Raw genomic sequence first — 22518 nt, 5'->3', positions numbered from 1 at the left:
GAACTAAAAGGTTCAGGGACTTCTCTTTAAAGATCTGAAAGGTTCAGGGACTTCTCTTCATAGAACTAAAAGGTTTAGGGACTTCTCTTCATAGAACTAAAATGTTCAGGGACTTCTCTTTAAAGAACTAAAAGGTTCAGGGACTTCTCTTCATAGAACTAAAAGGTTCAGGGACTTCTCCTCAGGAACTAAAAGGTTCACAGACTTCTCTTCAGGAACTAAAAGGTTCAGGGACTTCTCGTCATAGAACTAAAAGGTTCAGGGACGTCTCTTTAAAGATCAAAAAGGTTCAGGGACTTCTCTTCAGGAACTAAAACGTTCAGGGACATCTCTTCATCGAACTAAAAGGTTCAGGGACATCTCTTCATAGAACTAAAAGGTTCAGGGACATCTCTTCATAGAACTAAAAGGTTCAGGGACTTCTCTTCAGGAACTTAAAGGTTCACAGACTTCTCTTTAATGATCTAAAAGGTTCAGGGACTTCTCTTCAGGAACTAAAAGGTTCAGGCACTTCTCTTCAGGAACTAAAAGGTTCAGGGACTTCTCATCATAGAACTAAAAGGTTCAGGGACTTATCATCATAGAACTAAAAGGTTCAAGGACTTCTATTCATTGAACTAAAAGGTTCAGGGACTTCTCTTCATAGAACTAAAAGGTTCAGGGACATCTTAATAGAACTAAATGGTTCAGGGACTTCTCTTTAAAGAACTAAAAGGTTCAGGGACTTCTCTTCAGGAACTAAAAGGTTCAGGGACTTCTCTTTAAAGATCTGAAAGGTTCAGGGACTTCTCTTCATAGAACTAAAAGGTTCAGGGACTTCTCTTCAGGAACTTAAAGGTTCAGGGACTTCTCTTCATAGAACTAAAAGGTTCAGGGACATCTCTTAATAGAACTAAATGGTTCAGGGACTTCTCTTTAAAGAACTAAAAGGTTCAGGGACTTCTCTTCAGGAACTAAAAGGTTCAGGGACTTCTCTTTAAAGATCTGAAAGGTTCAGGGACTTCTCTTCATAGAACTAAAAGGTTCAGGGACTTCTCTTCATAGAACTAAAAGGTTCAGGGACTTCTCCTCAGGAACTAAAAGGTTCACAGACTTCTCTTCAGGAACTAAAAGGTTCAGGGACTTCTCTTCAGGAACTAAAAGGTTCAGGGACTTCTCTTTAAAGATCTGAAAGGTTCAGGGAAGTCTCTTCAGGAACTAAAAGGTTCAGGGACTTCTCTTCCAAGAACAAAAAGGTTCAGGGACTTCTCTTCATAGACCTAACAGGTTCAGGGACTTCTCTTCAGGAACTAAAAGGTTCACAGACTTCTCTTCAGGAACAAAAAGGTTCAGGGACTTCTCTTCATAGAACTAAAAGGTTCATGGACTTCTCATCTCAGAACTAAAAGGTTCAGGGACTTCTCTTCAAAGAACTAAAAGGTTCAGGGACTTCTCTTCAGGAACAAAAAGGTTCATGGACTCCTCATCTCAGAACTAAAAGGTTCAGGGACTTCTCTTTAAAGAACTAAAAGGTTCAGGGACTTCTCTTCAGGAACTAAAAGGTTCAGGGACTTCTCATCATAGAACTAAAAGGTTCAGGGACTTCTCTTCATAGAACTAAAAGGTTCAAGGACTTCTATTCATTGAACTAAAAGGTTCAGGGACTTCTCTTCATAGAACTAAAAGGTTCAGGGACTTCTCTTCAGGAACTAAAAGGTTCAGGGACTTCTCTTCATAGAACTAAAAGGTTCAGGGACATCTCTTAATAGAACTAAATGGTTCAGGGACTTCTCTTTAAAGAACTAAAAGGTTCAGGGACTTCTCATCTCAGAACTAAAAGGATCAGGGACTTCTCTTCAAAGAACTAAAAGGTTCAGGGACTTCTCTTTATGGAACTAAAAGGTTCAGGGACTTCTCTTCAAAGAACTAAAAGGTTCAGGGACTTCTCTTTGAAGATCTAAAAGGTTCAGAAACTTCTCTTCAGGAAATAAAAGGTTCAGGGACTTCTCTTTAAAGAACTAAAAGGTTCAGGGACTTCTCTTCAGGAACTAAAAGGTTCAGGGACTTCTCATCATAGAACTAAAAGGTTCAGGGACTTCTCATCATAGAACTAAAAGGTTCAAGGACTTCTATTCATTGAACTAAAAGGTTCAGGGACTTCTCTTCATAGAACTAAAAGGTTCAGGGACATCTTAATAGAACTAAATGGTTCAGGGACTTCTCTTTAAAGAACTAAAAGGTTCAGGGACTTCTCTTCAGGAACTAAAAGGTTCAGGGACTTCTCTTTAAAGATCTGAAAGGTTCAGGGACTTCTCTTCATAGAACTAAAAGGTTCAGGGACTTCTCTTCAGGAACATAAAGGTTCAGGGACTTCTCTTCATAGAACTAAAAGGTTCAGGGACATCTCTTAATAGAACTAAATGGTTCAGGGACTTCTCTTTAAAGAACTAAAAGGTTCAGGGACTTCTCTTCAGGAACTAAAAGGTTCAGGGACTTCTCTTTAAAGATCTGAAAGGTTCAGGGACTTCTCTTCATAGAACTAAAAGGTTCAGGGACTTCTCTTCATAGAACTAAAAGGTTCAGGGACTTCTCCTCAGGAACTAAAAGGTTCACAGACTTCTCTTCAGGAACTAAAAGGTTCAGGGACTTCTCTTCAGGAACTAAAAGGTTCAGGGACTTCTCTTTAAAGATCTGAAAGGTTCAGGGAAGTCTCTTCAGGAACTAAAAGGTTCAGGGACTTCTCTTCATAGACCTAACAGGTTCAGGGACTTCTCTTCAGGAACTAAAAGGTTCACAGACTTCTCTTCAGGAACAAAAAGGTTCAGGGACTTCTCTTCATAGAACTAAAAGGTTCATGGACTTCTCATCTCAGAACTAAAAGGTTCAGGGACTTCTCTTCAAAGAACTAAAAGGTTCAGGGACTTCTCTTCAGGAACAAAAAGGTTCATGGACTTCTCATCTCAGAACTAAAAGGTTCAGGGACTTCTCTTTAAAGAACTAAAAGGTTCAGGGACTTCTCTTCAGGAACTAAAAGGTTCAGGGACTTCTCATCATAGAACTAAAAGGTTCAGGGACTTCTCTTCAGGAACAAAAAGGTTCATGGACTTCTCATCTCAGAACTAAAAGGTTCAGGGACTTCTCTTCAAAGAAATAAAAGGTTCAGGGACTTCTCTTTATGGAACTAAAAGGTTCAGGGACTTCTCTTCAAAGAACTAAAAGGTTCAGGGACTTCTCTTTGAAGATCTAAAAGGTTCAGAAATTTCTCTTCAGGAACAAAAAGGTTCAGGGACTTCTCTTCATAGAACTAAAAGGTTCATGGACTTCTCATCTCAGAACTAAAAGGATCAGGGACTTTTCTTCAAAGAACTAAAAGGTTCAGGGACTTCTCTTTATGGAACTAAAAGGTTCAGGGACTTCTCTTCAAAGAACTAAAAGGTTCAGGGACTTCTCTTTGAAGATCTAAAAGTTTCAGAAACTTCTCTTCAGGAACTAAAAGGTTCAGGGACTTCTCTTTAAAGAACTAAAAGGTTCAGGGACTTCTCTTCAGGAACTAAAAGGTTCAGGGACTTCTCATCATAGAACTAAAAGGTTCAGGGACTTCTCTTCATAGAACTAAAAGGTTCAAGGACTTCTATTCATTGAACTAAAAGGTTCAGGGACTTCTCTTCATAGAACTAAAAGGTTCAGGGACTTCTCTTCAGGAACTAAAAGGTTCAGGGACTTCTCTTCATAGAACTAAAAGGTTCAGGGACATCTCTTAATAGAACTAAATGGTTCAGGGACTTCTCTTTAAAGAACTAAAAGGTTCAGGGACTTCTCTTCAGGAACTAAAAGGTTCAGGGACTTCTCCTCAGGAACTAAAAGGTTCACAGACTTCTCTTCAGGAACTAAAAGGTTCAGGGACTTCTCTTCAGGAACTAAAAGGTTCAGGGACTTCTCTTTAAAGATCTGAAAGGTTCAGGGACGTCTCTTCAGGAACTAAAAGGTTCAGGGACTTCTCTTCCAAGAACAAAAAGGTTCAGGGACTTCTCTTCATAGACCTAACAGGTTCAGGGACTTCTCTTCAGGAACTAAAAGGTTCACAGACTTCTCTTCAGGAACAAAAAGGTTCAGGGACTTCTCTTCATAGAACTAAAAGGTTCATGGACTTCTCATCTCAGAACTAAAAGGTTCAGGGACTTCTCTTCAAAGAACTAAAAGGTTCAGGGACTTCTCTTCAGGAACAAAAAGGTTCATGGACTTCTCATCTCAGAACTAAAAGGATCAGGGACTTCTCTTCAAAGAACTAAAAGGTTCAGGGACTTCTCTTTATTTAACTAAAAGGTTCAGGCACTTCTCTTCAGGAACTAAAAGGTTCAGGGACTTCTCATCATAGAACTAAAAGGTTCAGGGACTTCTCATTATAGAACTAAAAGGTTCAAGGACTTCTATTCATTGAACTAAAAGGTTCAGGGACTTCTCTTCATAGAACTAAAAGGTTCAGGGACATCTTAATAGAACTAAATGGTTCAGGGACTTCTCTTTAAAGAACTAAAAGGTTCAGGGACTTCTCTTCAGGAACTAAAAGGTTCAGGGACTTCTCTTTAAAGATCTGAAAGGTTCAGGGACTTCTCTTCATAGAACTAAAAGGTTCAGGGACTTCTCTTCAGGAACTTAAAGGTTCAGGGACTTCTCTTCATAGAACTAAAAGGTTCAGGGACATCTCTTAATAGAACTAAATGGTTCAGGGACTTCTCTTTAAAGAACTAAAAGGTTCAGGGACTTCTCTTCAGGAACTAAAAGGTTCAGGGACTTCTCTTTAAAGATCTGAAAGGTTCAGGGACTTCTCTTCATAGAACTAAAAGGTTCAGGGACTTCTCTTCATAGAACTAAAAGGTTCAGGGACTTCTCCTCAGGAACTAAAAGGTTCACAGACTTCTCTTCAGGAACTAAAAGGTTCAGGGACTTCTCTTCAGGAACTAAAAGGTTCAGGGACTTCTCTTTAAAGATCTGAAAGGTTCAGGGAAGTCTCTTCAGGAACTAAAAGGTTCAGGGACTTCTCTTCCAAGAACAAAAAGGTTCAGGGACTTCTCTTCATAGACCTAACAGGTTCAGGGACTTCTCTTCAGGAACTAAAAGGTTCACAGACTTCTCTTCAGGAACAAAAAGGTTCAGGGACTTCTCTTCATAGAACTAAAAGGTTCATGGACTTCTCATCTCAGAACTAAAAGGTTCAGGGACTTCTCTTCAAAGAACTAAAAGGTTCAGGGACTTCTCTTCAGGAACAAAAAGGTTCATGGACTTCTCATCTCAGAACTAAAAGGTTCAGGGACTTCTCTTTAAAGAACTAAAAGGTTCAGGGACTTCTCTTCAGGAACTAAAAGGTTCAGGGACTTCTCATCATAGAACTAAAAGGTTCAGGGACTTCTCTTCATAGAACTAAAAGGTTCAAGGACTTCTATTCATTGAACTAAAAGGTTCAGGGACTTCTCTTCATAGAACTAAAAGGTTCAGGGACTTCTCTTCAGGAACTAAAAGGTTCAGGGACTTCTCTTCATAGAACTAAAAGGTTTAGGGACATCTCTTAATAGAACTAAATGGTTCAGGGACTTCTCTTTAAAGAACTAAAAGGTTCAGGGACTTCTCTTCAGGAACTAAAAGGTTCAGGGACTTCTCTTTAAAGATCTGAAAGGTTCAGGGACTTCTCTTCATAGAACTAAAAGGTTCAGGGACTTCTCTTCATAGAACTAAAATGTTCAGGGACTTCTCTTTAAAGAACTAAAAGGTTCAGGGACTTCTCTTCATAGAACTAAAAGGTTCAGGGACTTCTCCTCAGGAACTAAAAGGTTCACAGACTTCTCTTCAGGAACTAAAAGGTTCAGGGACTTCTCTTCAGGAACTAAAAGGTTCAGGGACTTCTCTTTAAAGATCTGAAAGGTTCAGGGACGTCTCTTCAGGAACTAAAAGGTTCAGGGACTTCTCTTCCAAGAACAAAAAGGTTCAGGGACTTCTCTTCATAGACCTAACAGGTTCAGGGACTTCTCCTCAGGAACTAAAAGGTTCACAGACTTCTCTTCAGGAACTAAAAGGTTCAGGGACTTCTCTTCAGGAACTAAAAGGTTCAGGGACTTCTCTTTAAAGATCTGAAAGGTTCAGGGACTTCTCCTCAGGAACTAAAAGGTTCACAGACTTCTCTTCAGGAACTAAAAGGTTCAGGGACTTCTCTTCAGGAACTAAAAGGTTCAGGGACTTCTCTTTAAAGATCTGAAAGGTTCAGGGAAGTCTCTTCAGGAACTAAAAGGTTCAGGGACTTCTCTTCCAAGAACAAAAAGGTTCAGGGACTTCTCTTCATAGACCTAACAGGTTCAGGGACTTCTCTTCAGGAACTAAAAGGTTCACAGACTTCTCTTCAGGAACAAAAAGGTTCAGGGACTTCTCTTCATAGAACTAAAAGGTTCATGGACTTCTCATCTCAGAACTAAAAGGTTCAGGGACTTCTCTTCAAAGAACTAAAAGGTTCAGGGACTTCTCTTCAGGAACAAAAAGGTTCATGGACTTCTCATCTCAGAACTAAAAGGTTCAGGGACTTCTCTTTAAAGAACTAAAAGGTTCAGGGACTTCTCTTCAGGAACTAAAAGGTTCAGGGACTTCTCATCATAGAACTAAAAGGTTCAGGGACTTCTCTTCATAGAACTAAAAGGTTCAAGGACTTCTATTCATTGAACTAAAAGGTTCAGGGACTTCTCTTCATAGAACTAAAAGGTTCAGGGACTTCTCTTCAGGAACTAAAAGGTTCAGGGACTTCTCTTCATAGAACTAAAAGGTTTAGGGACATCTCTTAATAGAACTAAATGGTTCAGGGACTTCTCTTTAAAGAACTAAAAGGTTCAGGGACTTCTCTTCAGGAACTAAAAGGTTCAGGGACTTCTCTTTAAAGATCTGAAAGGTTCAGGGACTTCTCTTCATAGAACTAAAAGGTTCAGGGACTTCTCTTCATAGAACTAAAATGTTCAGGGACTTCTCTTTAAAGAACTAAAAGGTTCAGGGACTTCTCTTCATAGAACTAAAAGGTTCAGGGACTTCTCCTCAGGAACTAAAAGGTTCACAGACTTCTCTTCAGGAACTAAAAGGTTCAGGGACTTCTCTTCAGGAACTAAAAGGTTCAGGGACTTCTCTTTAAAGATCTGAAAGGTTCAGGGACGTCTCTTCAGGAACTAAAAGGTTCAGGGACTTCTCTTCCAAGAACAAAAAGGTTCAGGGACTTCTCTTCATAGACCTAACAGGTTCAGGGACTTCTCTTCAGGAACTAAAAGGTTCACAGACTTCTCTTCAGGAACAAAAAGGTTCAGGGACTTCTCTTCATAGAACTAAAAGGTTCATGGACTTCTCATCTCAGAACTAAAAGGTTCAGGGACTTCTCTTCAAAGAACTAAAAGGTTCAGGGACTTCTCTTCAGGAACAAAAAGGTTCATGGACTTCTCATCTCAGAACTAAAAGGATCAGGGACTTCTCTTCAAAGAACTAAAAGGTTCAGGGACTTCTCTTTATGGAACTAAAAGGTTCAGGGACTTCTCTTCAAAGAACTAAAAGGTTCAGGGACTTCTCTTTGAAGATCTAAAAGGTTCAGAAACTTCTCTTCAGGAACTAAAAGGTTCAGGGACTTCTCTTTAAAGAACTAAAAGGTTCAGGGACTTCTCTTCAGGAACTAAAAGCTTCAGGGACTTCTCTTCATAGAACTAAAAGGTTCAGGGACATCTCTTAATAGAACTAAATGGTTCAGGGACTTCTCTTTAAAGAACTAAAAGGTTCAGGGACTTCTCTTTAAAGATCTGAAAGGTTCAGGGACTTCTCTTCATAGAACTAAAAGGTTCAGGGACTTCTCTTCATAGAACTAAAATGTTCAGGGACTTCTCTTTAAAGAACTAAAAGGTTCAGGGACTTCTCTTCATAGAACTAAAAGGTTCAGGGACTTCTCCTCAGGAACTAAAAGGTTCACAGACTTCTCTTCAGGAACTAAAAGGTTCAGGGACTTCTCGTCATAGAACTAAAAGGTTCAGGGACGTCTCTTTAAAGATCGAAAAGGTTCAGGGACTTCTCTTCAGGAACTAAAAGGTTCAGGGACATCTCTTCATCGAACTAAAAGGTCCAGGGACATCTCTTCATAGAACTAAAAGGTTCAGGGACATCTCTTCATAGAACTAAAAGGTTCAGGGACTTCTCTTCAGGAACTTAAAGGTTCACAGACTTCTCTTTAATGATCTAAAAGGTTCAGGGACTTCTCTTCAGGAACTAAAAGGTTCAGGGACTTCTCTTCAGGAACTAAAAGGTTCAGGGACTTCTCTTCATAGAACTAAAAGGTTCAGGGACTTCTCTTCATAGACCTAACAGGTTCAGGGACTTCTCTTCAGGAACTAAAAGGTTCACAGACTTCTCTTCAGGAACTAAAAGGTTCAGGGACTTCTCTTCAGGAACTAAAAGGTTCAGGGACTTCTCTTCATAGAACTAAAAGGTTCAGGGACATCTCTTAATAGAACTAAACGGTTCAGGGACTTCTCTTTAAAGAACTAAAAGGTTCAGGGACTTCTCATCATAGAACTAAAAGGTTCAAGGACTTCTATTCATTGAACTAAAAGGTTCAGGGACTTCTCTTCATAGAACTAAAAGGTTCAGGGACTTCTCTTCAGGAACTAAAAGGTTCAGGGACTTCTCTTCATAGAACTAAAAGGTTCAGGGACATCTCTTAATAGAACTAAATGGTTCAGGGACTTCTCCTCAGGAACTAAAAGGTTCACAGACTTCTCTTCAGGAACTAAAAGGTTCAGGGACTTCTCGTCATAGAACTAAAAGGTTCAGGGACGTCTCTTTAAAGATCAAAAAGGTTCAGGGACTTCTCTTCAGGAACTAAAAGGTTCAGGGACATCTCTTCATCGAACTAAAAGGTTCAGGGACATCTCTTCATAGAACTAAAAGGTTCAGGGACATCTCTTCATAGAACTAAAAGGTTCAGGGACTTCTCTTCAGGAACTTAAAGGTTCACAGACTTCTCTTTAATGATCTAAAAGGTTCAGGGACTTCTCTTCAGGAACTAAAAGGTTCAGGCACTTCTCTTCAGGAACTAAAAGGTTCAGGGACTTCTCATCATAGAACTAAAAGGTTCAGGGACTTATCATCATAGAACTAAAAGGTTCAAGGACTTCTATTCATTGAACTAAAAGGTTCAGGGACTTCTCTTCATAGAACTAAAAGGTTCAGGGACATCTTAATAGAACTAAATGGTTCAGGGACTTCTCTTTAAAGAACTAAAAGGTTCAGGGACTTCTCTTCAGGAACTAAAAGGTTCAGGGACTTCTCTTTAAAGATCTGAAAGGTTCAGGGACTTCTCTTCATAGAACTAAAAGGTTCAGGGACTTCTCTTCAGGAACTTAAAGGTTCAGGGACTTCTCTTCATAGAACTAAAAGGTTCAGGGACATCTCTTAATAGAACTAAATGGTTCAGGGACTTCTCTTTAAAGAACTAAAAGGTTCAGGGACTTCTCTTCAGGAACTAAAAGGTTCAGGGACTTCTCTTTAAAGATCTGAAAGGTTCAGGGACTTCTCTTCATAGAACTAAAAGGTTCAGGGACTTCTCTTCATAGAACTAAAAGGTTCAGGGACTTCTCTTCAGGAACTAAAAGGTTCACAGACTTCTCTTCAGGAACTAAAAGGTTCAGGGACTTCTCTTCAGGAACTAAAAGGTTCAGGGACTTCTCTTTAAAGATCTGAAAGGTTCAGGGAAGTCTCTTCAGGAACTAAAAGGTTCAGGGACTTCTCTTCCAAGAACAAAAAGGTTCAGGGACTTCTCTTCATAGACCTAACAGGTTCAGGGACTTCTCTTCAGGAACTAAAAGGTTCACAGACTTCTCTTCAGGAACAAAAAGGTTCAGGGACTTCTCTTCATAGAACTAAAAGGTTCATGGACTTCTCATCTCAGAACTAAAAGGTTCAGGGACTTCTCTTCAAAGAACTAAAAGGTTCAGGGACTTCTCTTCAGGAACAAAAAGGTTCATGGACTTCTCATCTCAGAACTAAAAGGTTCAGGGACTTCTCTTTAAAGAACTAAAAGGTTCAGGGACTTCTCTTCAGGAACTAAAAGGTTCAGGGACTTCTCATCATAGAACTAAAAGGTTCAGGGACTTCTCTTCATAGAACTAAAAGGTTCAAGGACTTCTATTCATTGAACTAAAAGGTTCAGGGACTTCTCTTCATAGAACTAAAAGGTTCAGGGACTTCTCTTCAGGAACTAAAAGGTTCAGGGACTTCTCTTCATAGAACTAAAAGGTTCAGGGACATCTCTTAATAGAACTAAATGGTTCAGGGACTTCTCTATATAGAACTAAAAGGTTCAGGGACTTCTCTTCAGGAACTAAAAGGTTCAGGGACTTCTCTTTAAAGATCTGAAAGGTTCAGGGACTTCTCTTCATAGAACTAAAAGGTTCAGGGACATCTCTTCATAGAACTAAAATGTTCAGGGACTTCTCTTTAAAGAACTAAAAGGTTCAGGGACTTCTCTTCATAGAACTAAAAGGTTCAGGGACTTCTCCTCAGGAACTAAAAGGTTCACAGACTTCTCTTCAGGAACTAAAAGGTTCAGGGACTTCTCTTCAGGAACTAAAAGGTTCAGGGACCTTTTCTTTAAAGATCTGAAAGGTTCAGGGACGTCTCTTCAGGAACTAAAAGGTTCAGGGACTTCTCTTCCAAGAACAAAAAGGTTCAGGGACTTCTCTTCATAGACCTAACAGGTTCAGTGACTTCTCTTCAGGAACTAAAAGGTTCACAGACTTCTCTTCAGGAACAAAAAGGTTCAGGGACTTCTCTTCATAGAACTAAAAGGTTCATGGACTTCTCATCTCAGAACTAAAAGGTTCAGGGACTTCTCTTCAAAGAACTAAAAGGTTCAGGGACTTCTCTTCAGGAACAAAAAGGTTCATGGACTTCTCATCTCGGAACTAAAAGGATCAGGGACTTCTCTTCAAAGAACTAAAAGGTTCAGGGACTTCTCTTTATGGAACTAAAAGGTTCAGGCACTTCTCTTCAGGAACTAAAAGGTTCAGGGACTTCTCATCATAGAACTAAAAGGTTCAGGGACTTCTCATCATAGAACTAAAAGGTTCAAGGACTTCTATTCATTGAACTAAAAGGTTCAGGGACTTCTCTTCATAGAACTAAAAGGTTCAGGGACATCTTAATAGAACTAAATGGTTCAGGGACTTCTCTTTAAAGAACTAAAAGGTTCAGGGACTTCTCTTCAGGAACTAAAAGGTTCAGGGACTTCTCTTTAAAGATCTGAAAGGTTCAGGGACTTCTCTTCATAGAACTAAAAGGTTCAGGGACTTCTCTTCAGGAACTTAAAGGTTCAGGGACTTCTCTTCATAGAACTAAAAGGTTCAGGGACATCTCTTAATAGAACTAAATGGTTCAGGGACTTCTCTTTAAAGAACTAAAAGGTTCAGGGACTTCTCTTCAGGAACTAAAAGGTTCAGGGACTTCTCTTTAAAGAACTAAAAGGTTCAGGGACTTCTCTTCATAGAACTAAAAGGTTCAGGGACTTCTCCTCAGGAACTAAAAGGTTCACAGACTTCTCTTCAGGAACTAAAAGGTTCAGGGACTTCTCTTCAGGAACTAAAAGGTTCAGGGACTTCTCTTTAAAGATCTGAAAGGTTCAGTGACGTCTCTTCAGGAACTAAAAGGTTCAGGGACTTCTCTTCCAAGAACAAAAAGGTTCAGGGACTTCTCTTCATAGACCTAACAGGTTCAGGGACTTCTCTTCAGGAACTAAAAGGTTCACAGACTTCTCTTCAGGAACAAAAAGGTTCAGGGACTTCTCTTCATAGAACTAAAAGGTTCATGGACTTCTCATCTCAGAACTAAAAGGTTCAGGGACTTCTCTTCAAAGAACTAAAAGGTTCAGGGACTTCTCTTCAGGAACAAAAAGGTTCATGGACTTCTCATCTCAGAACTAAAAGGATCAGGGACTTCTCTTCAAAGAACTAAAAGGTTCAGGGACTTCTCTTTATGGAACTAAAAGGTTCAGGGACTTCTCTTCAAAGAACTAAAAGGTTCAGGGACTTCTCTTTGAAGATCTAAAAGGTTCAGAAACTTCTCTTCAGGAACTAAAAGGTTCAGGGACTTCTCTTTAAAGAACTAAAAGGTTCAGGGACTTCTCTTCAGGAACTAAAAGCTTCAGGGACTTCTCTTCATAGAACTAAAAGGTTCAGGGACATCTCTTAATAGAACTAAATGGTTCAGGGACTTCTCTTTAAAGAACTAAAAGGTTCAGGGACTTCTCTTCAGGAACTAAAAGGTTCAGGGACTTCTCTTTAAAGATCTGAAAGGTTCAGGGACTTCTCTTCATAGAACTAAAAGGTTCAGGGACTTCTCTTCATAGAACTAAAATGTTCAGGGACTTCTCTTTAAAGAACTAAAAGGTTCAGGGACTTCTCTTCATAGAACTAAAAGGTTCAGGGACTTCTCCTCAGGAACTAAAAGGTTCACAGACTTCTCTTCAGGAACTAAAAGGTTCAGGGACTTCTCGTCATAGAACTAAAAGGTTCAGGGACGTCTCTTTAAAGATCGAAAAGGTTCAGGGACTTCTCTTCAGGAACTAAAAGGTTCAGGGACATCTCTTCATCGAACTAAAAGGTCCAGGGACATCTCTTCATAGAACTAAAAGGTTCAGGGACATCTCTTCATAGAACTAAAAGGTTCAGGGACTTCTCTTCAGGAACTTAAAGGTTCACAGACTTCTCTTTAATGATCTAAAAGGTTCAGGGACTTCTCTTCAGGAACTAAAAGGTTCAGGGACTTCTCTTCAGGAACTAAAAGGTTCAGGGACTTCTCTTCATAGAACTAAAAGGTTCAGGGACTTCTCTTCATAGACCTAACAGGTTCAGGGACTTCTCTTCAGGAACTAAAAGGTTCACAGACTTCTCTTCAGGAACTAAAAGGTTCAGGGACTTCTCTTCAGGAACAAAAAGGTTCAGGGACTTCTCTTCATAGAACTAAAAGGTTCAGGGACATCTCTTAATAGAACTAAACGGTTCAGGGACTTCTCTTTAAAGAACTAAAAGGTTCAGGGACTTCTCTTCAGGAACTAAAAGGTTCAGGGACTTCTCTTCAAAGAACTAAAAGGTTCAGGGACTTCTCTTTATGGAACTAAAAGGTTCAGGGACTTCTCTTCAAAGAACTAAAAGGTTCAGGGACTTCTCTTTGAAGATCTAAAAGGTTCAGAAACTTCTCTTCAGGAACAAAAAGGTTCAGGGACTTCTCTTCATAGACCTAAAAGGTTCATGGACTTCTCATCTCAGAACTAAAAGGTTCAGGGACTTCTCTTCAAAGAACTAAAAGGTTCAGGGACTTCTCTTCAGGAACAAAAAGGTTCATGGACTTCTCATCTCAGAACTAAAAGGATCAGGGACTTCTCTTCAAAGAACTAAAAGGTTCAGGGACTTCTCTTTATGGAACTAAAAGGTTCAGGGACTTCTCTTCAAAGAACTAAAAGGTTCAGGGACTTCTCTTTGAAGATCTAAAAGGTTCAGAAACTTCTCTTCAGGAACTAAAAGGTTCAGGGACTTCTCTTTAAAGAACTAAAAGGTTCAGGGACTTCTCTTCAGGAACTAAAAGCTTCAGGGACTTCTCTTCATAGAACTAAAAGGTTCAGGGACATCTCTTAATAGAACTAAATGGTTCAGGGACTTCTCTTTAAAGAACTAAAAGGTTCAGGGACTTCTCTTCAGGAACTAAAAGGTTCAGGGACTTCTATTTAAAGATCTGAAAGGTTCAGGGACTTCTCTTCATAGAACTAAAAGGTTCAGGGACTTCTCTTCATAGAACTAAAATGTTCAGGGACTTCTCTTTAAAGAACTAAAAGGTTCAGGGACTTCTCTTCATAGAACTAAAAGGTTCAGGGACTTCTCCTCAGGAACTAAAAGGTTCACAGACTTCTCTTCAGGAACTAAAAGGTTCAGGGACTTCTCGTCATAGAACTAAAAGGTTCAGGGACGTCTCTTTAAAGATCGAAAAGGTTCAGGGACTTCTCTTCAGGAACTAAAAGGTTCAGGGACATCTCTTCATCGAACTAAAAGGTCCAGGGACATCTCTTCATAGAACTAAAAGGTTCAGGGACATCTCTTCATAGAACTAAAAGGTTCAGGGACTTCTCTTCAGGAACTTAAAGGTTCACAGACTTCTCTTTAATGATCTAAAAGGTTCAGGGACTTCTCTTCAGGAACTAAAAGGTTCAGGGACTTCTCTTCAGGAACTAAAAGGTTCAGGGACTTCTCTTCATAGAACTAAAAGGTTCAGGGACTTCTCTTCATAGACCTAACAGGTTCAGGGACTTCTCTTCAGGAACTAAAAGGTTCACAGACTTCTCTTCAGGAACTAAAAGGTTCAGGGACTTCTCTTCAGGAACTAAAAGGTTCAGGGACTTCTCTTCATAGAACTAAAAGGTTCAGGGACATCTCTTAATAGAACTAAACGGTTCAGGGACTTCTCTTTAAAGAACTAAAAGGTTCAGGGACTTCTCTTCAGGAACTAAAAGGTTCAGGGACTTCTCTTCAAAGAACTAAAAGGTTCAGGGACTTCTCTTTATGGAACTAAAAGGTTCAGGGACTTCTCTTCAAAGAACTAAAAGGTTCAGGGACTTCTCTTTGAAGATCTAAAAGTTTCAGAAACTTCTCTTCAGGAACAAAAAGGTTCAGGGACTTCTCTTCATAGAACTAAAAGATTCATGGACTTCTCATCTCAGAACTAAAAGGATCAGGGACTTCTCTTCAAAGAACTAAAAGGTTCAGGGACTTCTCTTTATGGAACTAAAAGGTTCAGGGACTTCTCTTCAAAGAACTAAAAGGCTCAGGGACTTCTCTTTGAAGATCTAAAAGGTTCAGAAACTTCTCTTCAGGAACTAAAAGGTTCAGGGACTTCTCTTTAAAGAACTAAAAGGTTCAGGGACTTCTCTTCAGGAACTAAAAGGTTCAGGGACTTCTCATCATAGAACTAAAAGGTTCAAGGACTTCTATTCATTGAACTAAAAGGTTCAGGGACTTCTCTTCATAGAACTAAAAGGTTCAGGGACTTCTCTTCAGGAACTAAAAGGTTCAGGGACTTCTCTTCATAGAACTAAAAGGTTCAGGGACATCTCTTAATAGAACTAAATGGTTCAGGGACTTCTCTTTAAAGAACTAAAAGGTTCAGGGACTTCTCTTCAGGAACTAAAAGGTTCAGGGACTTCTCTTTAAAGATCTGAAAGGTTCAGGGACTTCTCTTCATAGAACTAAAAGGTTCAGGGACTTCTCTTCATAGAACTAAAATGTTCAGGGACTTCTCTTTAAAGAACTAAAAGGTTCAGGGACTTCTCTTCATAGAACTAAAAGGTTCAGGGACTTCTCCTCAGGAACTAAAAGGTTCACAGACTTCTCTTCAGGAACTAAAAGGTTCAGGGACTTCTCGTCATAGAACTAAAAGGTTCAGGGACGTCTCTTTAAAGATCAAAAAGGTTCAGGGACTTCTCTTCAGGAACTAAAAGGTTCAGGGACATCTCTTTAAAGAACTAAAAGGTTCAGGGACTTCTCATCTCAGAACTAAAAGGATCAGGGACATCTCTTCAAAGAACTAAAAGGTTCAGGGACTTCTCTTTATGGAACTAAAAGGTTCATGGACTTCTCATCTCAGAACTAAAAGGATCAGGGACTTCTCTTCAAAGAACTAAAAGGTTCAGGGACTTCTCTTTATGGAACTAAAAGGTTCAGGGACTTCTCTTCAAAGAACTAAAAGGTTCAGGGACTTCTCTTTGAAGATCTAAAAGGTTCAGAAACTTCTCTTCAGGAACTAAAAGGTTCAGGGACTTCTCTTTAAAGAACTAAAAGGTTCAGGGACTTCTCTTCAGGAACTAAAAGGTTCAGGGACTTCTATTTAAAGATCTGAAAGGTTCAGGGACTTCTCTTCATAGAACTAAAAGGTTCAGGGACTTCTCTTCATAGAACTAAAATGTTCAGGGACTTCTCTTTAAAGAACTAAAAGGTTCAGGGACTTCTCTTCATAGAACTAAAAGGTTCAGGGACTTCTCCTCAGGAACTAAAAGGTTCACAGACTTCTCTTCAGGAACTAAAAGGTTCAGGGACTTCTCGTCATAGAACTAAAAGGTTCAGGGACGTCTCTTTAAAGATCGAAAAGGTTCAGGGACTTCTCTTCAGGAACTAAAAGGTTCAGGGACTTCTCTTCATAGAACTAAAAGGTTCAGGGACTTCTCTTCATAGACCTAACAGGTTCAGGGACTTCTCTTCAGGAACTAAAAGGTTCACAGACTTCTCTTCAGGAACTAAAAGGTTCAGGGACTTCTCTTCAGGAACTAAAAGGTTCAGGGACTTCTCTTCATAGAACTAAAAGGTTCAGGGACATCTCTTAATAGAACTAAACGGTTCAGGGACTTCTCTTTAAAGAACTAAAAGGTTCAGGGACTTCTCTTCAGGAACTAAAAGGTTCAGGGACTTCTCTTCAAAGAACTAAAAGGTTCAGGGACTTCTCTTTATGGAACTAAAAGGTTCAGGGACTTCTCTTCAAAGAACTAAAAGGTTCAGGGACTTCTCTTTGAAGATCTAAAAGTTTCAGAAACTTCTCTTCAGGAACAAAAAGGTTCAGGGACTTCTCTTCATAGAACTAAAAGGTTCATGGACTTCTCATCTCAGAACTAAAAGGATCAGGGACTTCTCTTCAAAGAACTAAAAGGTTCAGGGACTTCTCTTTATGGAACTAAAAGGTTCAGGGACTTCTCTTCAAAGAACTAAAAGGCTCAGGGACTTCTCTTTGAAGATCTAAAAGGTTCAGAAACTTCTCTTCAGGAACTAAAAGGTTCAGGGACTTCTCTTTAAAGAACTAAAAGGTTCAGGGACTTCTCTTCAGGAACTAAAAGGTTCAGGGACTTCTCATCATAGAACTAAAAGGTTCAAGGACTTCTATTCATTGAACTAAAAGGTTCAGGGACTTCTCTTCATAGAACTAAAAGGTTCAGGGACTTCTCTTCAGGAACTAAAAGGTTCAGGGGCTTCTCTTCATAGAACTAAAAGGTTCAGGGACATCTCTTAATAGAACTAAATGGTTCAGGGACTTCTCTTTAAAGAACTAAAAGGTTCAGGGACTTCTCTTCAGGAACTAAAAGGTTCAGGGACTTCTCTTTAAAGATCTGAAAGGTTCAGGGACTTCTCTTCATAGAACTAAAAGGTTCAGGGACTTCTCTTCATAGAACTAAAATGTTCAGGGACTTCTCTTTAAAGAACTAAAAGGTTCAGGGACTTCTCTTCATAGAACTAAAAGGTTCAGGGACTTCTCCTCAGGAACTAAAAGGTTCACAGACTTCTCTTCAGGAACTAAAAGGTGCAGGGACTTCTCGTCATAGAACTAAAAGGTTCAGGGACGTCTCTTTAAAGATCAAAAAGGTTCAGGGACTTCTCTTCAGGAACTAAAAGGTTCAGGGACATCTCTTCATCGAACTAAAAGGTTCAGGGACATCTCTTCATAGAACTAAAAGGTTCAGGGACATCTCTTCATAGAACTAAAAGGTTCAGGGACTTCTCTTCAGGAACTTAAAGGTTCACAGACTTCTCTTTAATGATCTAAAAGGTTCAGGGACTTCTCTTCAGGAACTAAAAGGTTCAGGGACTTCTCATCATAGAACTAAAAGGTTCAGGGACTTATCATCATAGAACTAAAAGGTTCAAGGACTTCTATTCATTGAACTAAAAGGTTCAGGGACTTCTCTTCATAGAACTAAAAGGTTCAGGGACATCTTAATAGAACTAAATGGTTCAGGGACTTCTCTTTAAAGAACTAAAAGGTTCAGGGACTTCTCTTCAGGAACTAAAAGGTTCAGGGACTTCTCTTTAAAGATCTGAAAGGTTCAGGGACTTCTCTTCATAGAACTAAAAGGTTCAGGGACTTCTCTTCAGGAACTTAAAGGTTCAGGGACTTCTCTTCATAGAACTAAAAGGTTCAGGGACATCTCTTAATAGAACTAAATGGTTCAGGGACTTCTCTTTAAAGAACTAAAAGGTTCAGGGACTTCTCTTCAGGAACTAAAAGGTTCAGGGACTTCTCTTTAAAGATCTGAAAGGTTCAGGGACTTCTCTTCATAGAACTAAAAGGTTCAGGGACTTCTCTTCATAGAACTAAAAGGTTCAGGGACTTCTCCTCAGGAACTAAAAGGTTCACAGACTTCTCTTCAGGAACTAAAAGGTTCAGGGACTTCTCTTCAGGAACTAAAAGGTTCAGGGACTTCTCTTTAAAGATCTGAAAGGTTCAGGGAAGTCTCTTCAGGAACTAAAAGGTTCAGGGACTTCTCTTCCAAGAACAAAAAGGTTCAGGGACTTCTCTTCATAGACCTAACAGGTTCAGGGACTTCTCTTCAGGAACTAAAAGGTTCACAGACTTCTCTTCAGGAACAAAAAGGTTCAGGGACTTCTCTTCATAGAACTAAAAGGTTCATGGACTTCTCATCTCAGAACTAAAAGGTTCAGGGACTTCTCTTCAAAGAACTAAAAGGTTCAGGGACTTCTCTTCAGGAACAAAAAGGTTCATGGACTCCTCATCTCAGAACTAAAAGGTTCAGGGACTTCTCTTTAAAGAACTAAAAGGTTCAGGGACTTCTCTTCAGGAACTAAAAGGTTCAGGGACTTCTCATCATAGAACTAAAAGGTTCAGGGACTTCTCTTCATAGAACTAAAAGGTTCAAGGACTTCTATTCATTGAACTAAAAGGTTCAGGGACTTCTCTTCATAGAACTAAAAGGTTCAGGGACTTCTCTTCAGGAACTAAAAGGTTCAGGGACTTCTCTTCATAGAACTAAAAGGTTCAGGGACATCTCTTAATAGAACTAAATGGTTCAGGGACTTCTCTTTAAAGAACTAAAAGGTTCAGGGACTTCTCATCTCAGAACTAAAAGGATCAGGGACTTCTCTTCAAAGAACTAAAAGGTTCAGGGACTTCTCTTTATGGAACTAAAAGGTTCAGGGACTTCTCTTCAAAGAACTAAAAGGTTCAGGGACTTCTCTTTGAAGATCTAAAAGGTTCAGAAACTTCTCTTCAGGAAATAAAAGGTTCAGGGACTTCTCTTTAAAGAACTAAAAGGTTCAGGGACTTCTCTTCAGGAACTAAAAGGTTCAGGGACTTCTCATCATAGAACTAAAAGGTTCAGGGACTTCTCATCATAGAACTAAAAGGTTCAAGGACTTCTATTCATTGAACTAAAAGGTTCAGGGACTTCTCTTCATAGAACTAAAAGGTTCAGGGACATCTTAATAGAACTAAATGGTTCAGGGACTTCTCTTTAAAGAACTAAAAGGTTCAGGGACTTCTCTTCAGGAACTAAAAGGTTCAGGGACTTCTCTTTAAAGATCTGAAAGGTTCAGGGACTTCTCTTCATAGAACTAAAAGGTTCAGGGACTTCTCTTCAGGAACTTAAAGGTTCAGGGACTTCTCTTCATAGAACTAAAAGGTTCAGGGACATCTCTTAATAGAACTAAATGGTTCAGGGACTTCTCTTTAAAGAACTAAAAGGTTCAGGGACTTCTCTTCAGGAACTAAAAGGTTCAGGGACTTCTCTTTAAAGATCTGAAAGGTTCAGGGACTTCTCTTCATAGAACTAAAAGGTTCAGGGACTTCTCTTCATAGAACTAAAAGGTTCAGGGACTTCTCCTCAGGAACTAAAAGGTTCACAGACTTCTCTTCAGGAACTAAAAGGTTCAGGGACTTCTCTTCAGGAACTAAAAGGTTCAGGGACTTCTCTTTAAAGATCTGAAAGGTTCAGGGAAGTCTCTTCAGGAACTAAAAGGTTCAGGGACTTCTCTTCATAGACCTAACAGGTTCAGGGACTTCTCTTCAGGAACTAAAAGGTTCACAGACTTCTCTTCAGGAACAAAAAGGTTCAGGGACTTCTCTTCATAGAACTAAAAGGTTCATGGACTTCTCATCTCAGAACTAAAAGGTTCAGGGACTTCTCTTCATAGAACTAAAAGGTTCAAGGACTTCTATTCATTGAACTAAAAGGTTCAGGGACTTCTCTTCATAGAACTAAAAGGTTCAGGGACTTCTCTTCAGGAACTAAAAGGTTCAGGGACTTCTCTTCATAGAACTAAAAGGTTCAGGGACATCTCTTAATAGAACTAAATGGTTCAGGGACTTCTCTTTAAAGATCTAAAAGGTTCAGGGACTTCTCTTCAGGAACTAAAAGGTTCAGGGACTTCTCTTTAAAGATCTGAAAGGTTCAGGGACTTCTCTTCATAGAACTAAAAGGTTCAGGGACTTCTCTTCATAGAACTAAAAGGTTCAGGGACTTCTCTTTAAAGAACTAAAAGGTTCAGGGACTTCTCTTCATAGAACTAAAAGGTTCAGGGACTTCTCCTCAGGAACTAAAAGGTTCACAGACTTCTCTTCAGGAACTAAAAGGTTCAGGGACTTCTCTTCAGGAACTAAAAGGTTCAGGGACTTCTCTTTAAAGATCTGAAAGGTTCAGGGACGTCTCTTCAGGAACTAAAAGGTTCAGGGACTTCTCTTCCAAGAACAAAAAGGTTCAGGGACTTCTCTTCATAGACCTAACAGGTTCAGGGACTTCTCTTCAGGAACTAAAAGGTTCACAGACTTCTCTTCAGGAACAAAAAGGTTCAGGGACTTCTCTTCATAGAACTAAAAGGTTCATGGACTTCTCATCTCAGAACTAAAAGGTTCAGGGACTTCTCTTCAAAGAACTAAAAGGTTCAGGGACTTCTCCTCAGGAACTAAAAGGTTCAGGGACTTCTCTTAAGGAACTAAAAGGTTCAGGGACTTCTCTTTAAAGATCTGAAAGGTTCAGGGACGTCTCTTCAGGAACTAAAAGGTTCAGGGACTTCTCTTCCAAGAACAAAAAGGTTCAGGGACTTCTCTTCATAGAACTAAAAGGTTCAGGGACTTCTCTTCATAGACCTAACAGGTTCAGGGACTTCTCTTCAGGAACTAAAAGGTTCACAGACTTCTCTTCAGGAACTAAAAGGTTCAGGGACTTCTCTTCAGGAACAAAAAGGTTCAGGGACTTCTCTTCATAGAACTAAAAGGTTCAGGGACATCTCTTAATAGAACTAAACGGTTCAGGGACTTCTCTTTAAAGAACTAAAAGGTTCAGGGACTTCTCTTCAGGAACTAAAAGGTTCAGGGACTTCTCTTCAAAGAACTAAAAGGTTCAGGGACTTCTCTTTATGGAACTAAAAGGTTCAGGGACTTCTCTTCAAAGAACTAAAAGGTTCAGGGACTTCTCTTTGAAGATCTAAAAGGTTCAGAAACTTCTCTTCAGGAACAAAAAGGTTCAGGGACTTCTCTTCATAGACCTAAAAGGTTCATGGACTTCTCATCTCAGAACTAAAAGGTTCAGGGACTTCTCTTCAAAGAACTAAAAGGTTCAGGGACTTCTCTTCAGGAACAAAAAGGTTCATGGACTTCTCATCTCAGAACTAAAAGGATCAGGGACTTCTCTTCAAAGAACTAAAAGGTTCAGGGACTTCTCTTTATGGAACTAAAAGGTTCAGGGACTTCTCTTCAAAGAACTAAAAGGTTCAGGGACTTCTCTTTGAAGATCTAAAAGGTTCAGAAACTTCTCTTCAGGAACTAAAAGGTTCAGGGACTTCTCTTTAAAGAACTAAAAGGTTCAGGGACTTCTCTTCAGGAACTAAAAGCTTCAGGGACTTCTCTTCATAGAACTAAAAGGTTCAGGGACATCTCTTAATAGAACTAAATGGTTCAGGGACTTCTCTTTAAAGAACTAAAAGGTTCAGGGACTTCTCTTCAGGAACTAAAAGGTTCAGGGACTTCTTTTTAAAGATCTGAAAGGTTCAGGGACTTCTCTTCATAGAACTAAAAGGTTCAGGGACTTCTCTTCATAGAACTAAAATGTTCAGGGACATCTCTTCATAGAACTAAAAGGTTCAGGGACATCTCTTCATAGAACTAAAAGGTTCAGGGACTTCTCTTCAGGAACTTAAAGGTTCACAGACTTCTCTTTAATGATCTAAAAGGTTCAGGGACTTCTCTTCAGGAACTAAAAGGTTCAGGGACTTCTCTTCAGGAACTAAAAGGTTCAGGGACTTCTCTTCATAGAACTAAAAGGTTCAGGGACATCTCTTAATAGAACTAAACGGTTCAGGGACTTCTCTTTAAAGAACTAAAAGGTTCAGGGACTTCTCTTCAGGAACTAAAAGGTTCAGGGACTTCTCTTCAAAGAACTAAAAGGTTCAGGGACTTCTCTTTATGGAACTAAAAGGTTCAGGGACTTCTCTTCAAAGAACTAAAAGGTTCAGGGACTTCTCTTTGAAGATCTAAAAGTTTCAGAAACTTCTCTTCAGGAACAAAAAGGTTCAGGGACTTCTCTTCATAGAACTAAAAGATTCATGGACTTCTCATCTCAGAACTAAAAGGATCAGGGACTTCTCTTCAAAGAACTAAAAGGTTCAGGGACTTCTCTTTATGGAACTAAAAGGTTCAGGGACTTCTCTTCAAAGAACTAAAAGG

Source organism: Symphodus melops (assembly GCF_947650265.1).
Source record: "Symphodus melops genome assembly, chromosome: 4".
Taxonomy (NCBI): domain Eukaryota; kingdom Metazoa; phylum Chordata; class Actinopteri; order Labriformes; family Labridae; genus Symphodus; species Symphodus melops.
The sequence above is the reverse complement of the archived record's forward strand: the minus strand, read 5'-3'. Positions refer to the sequence as shown.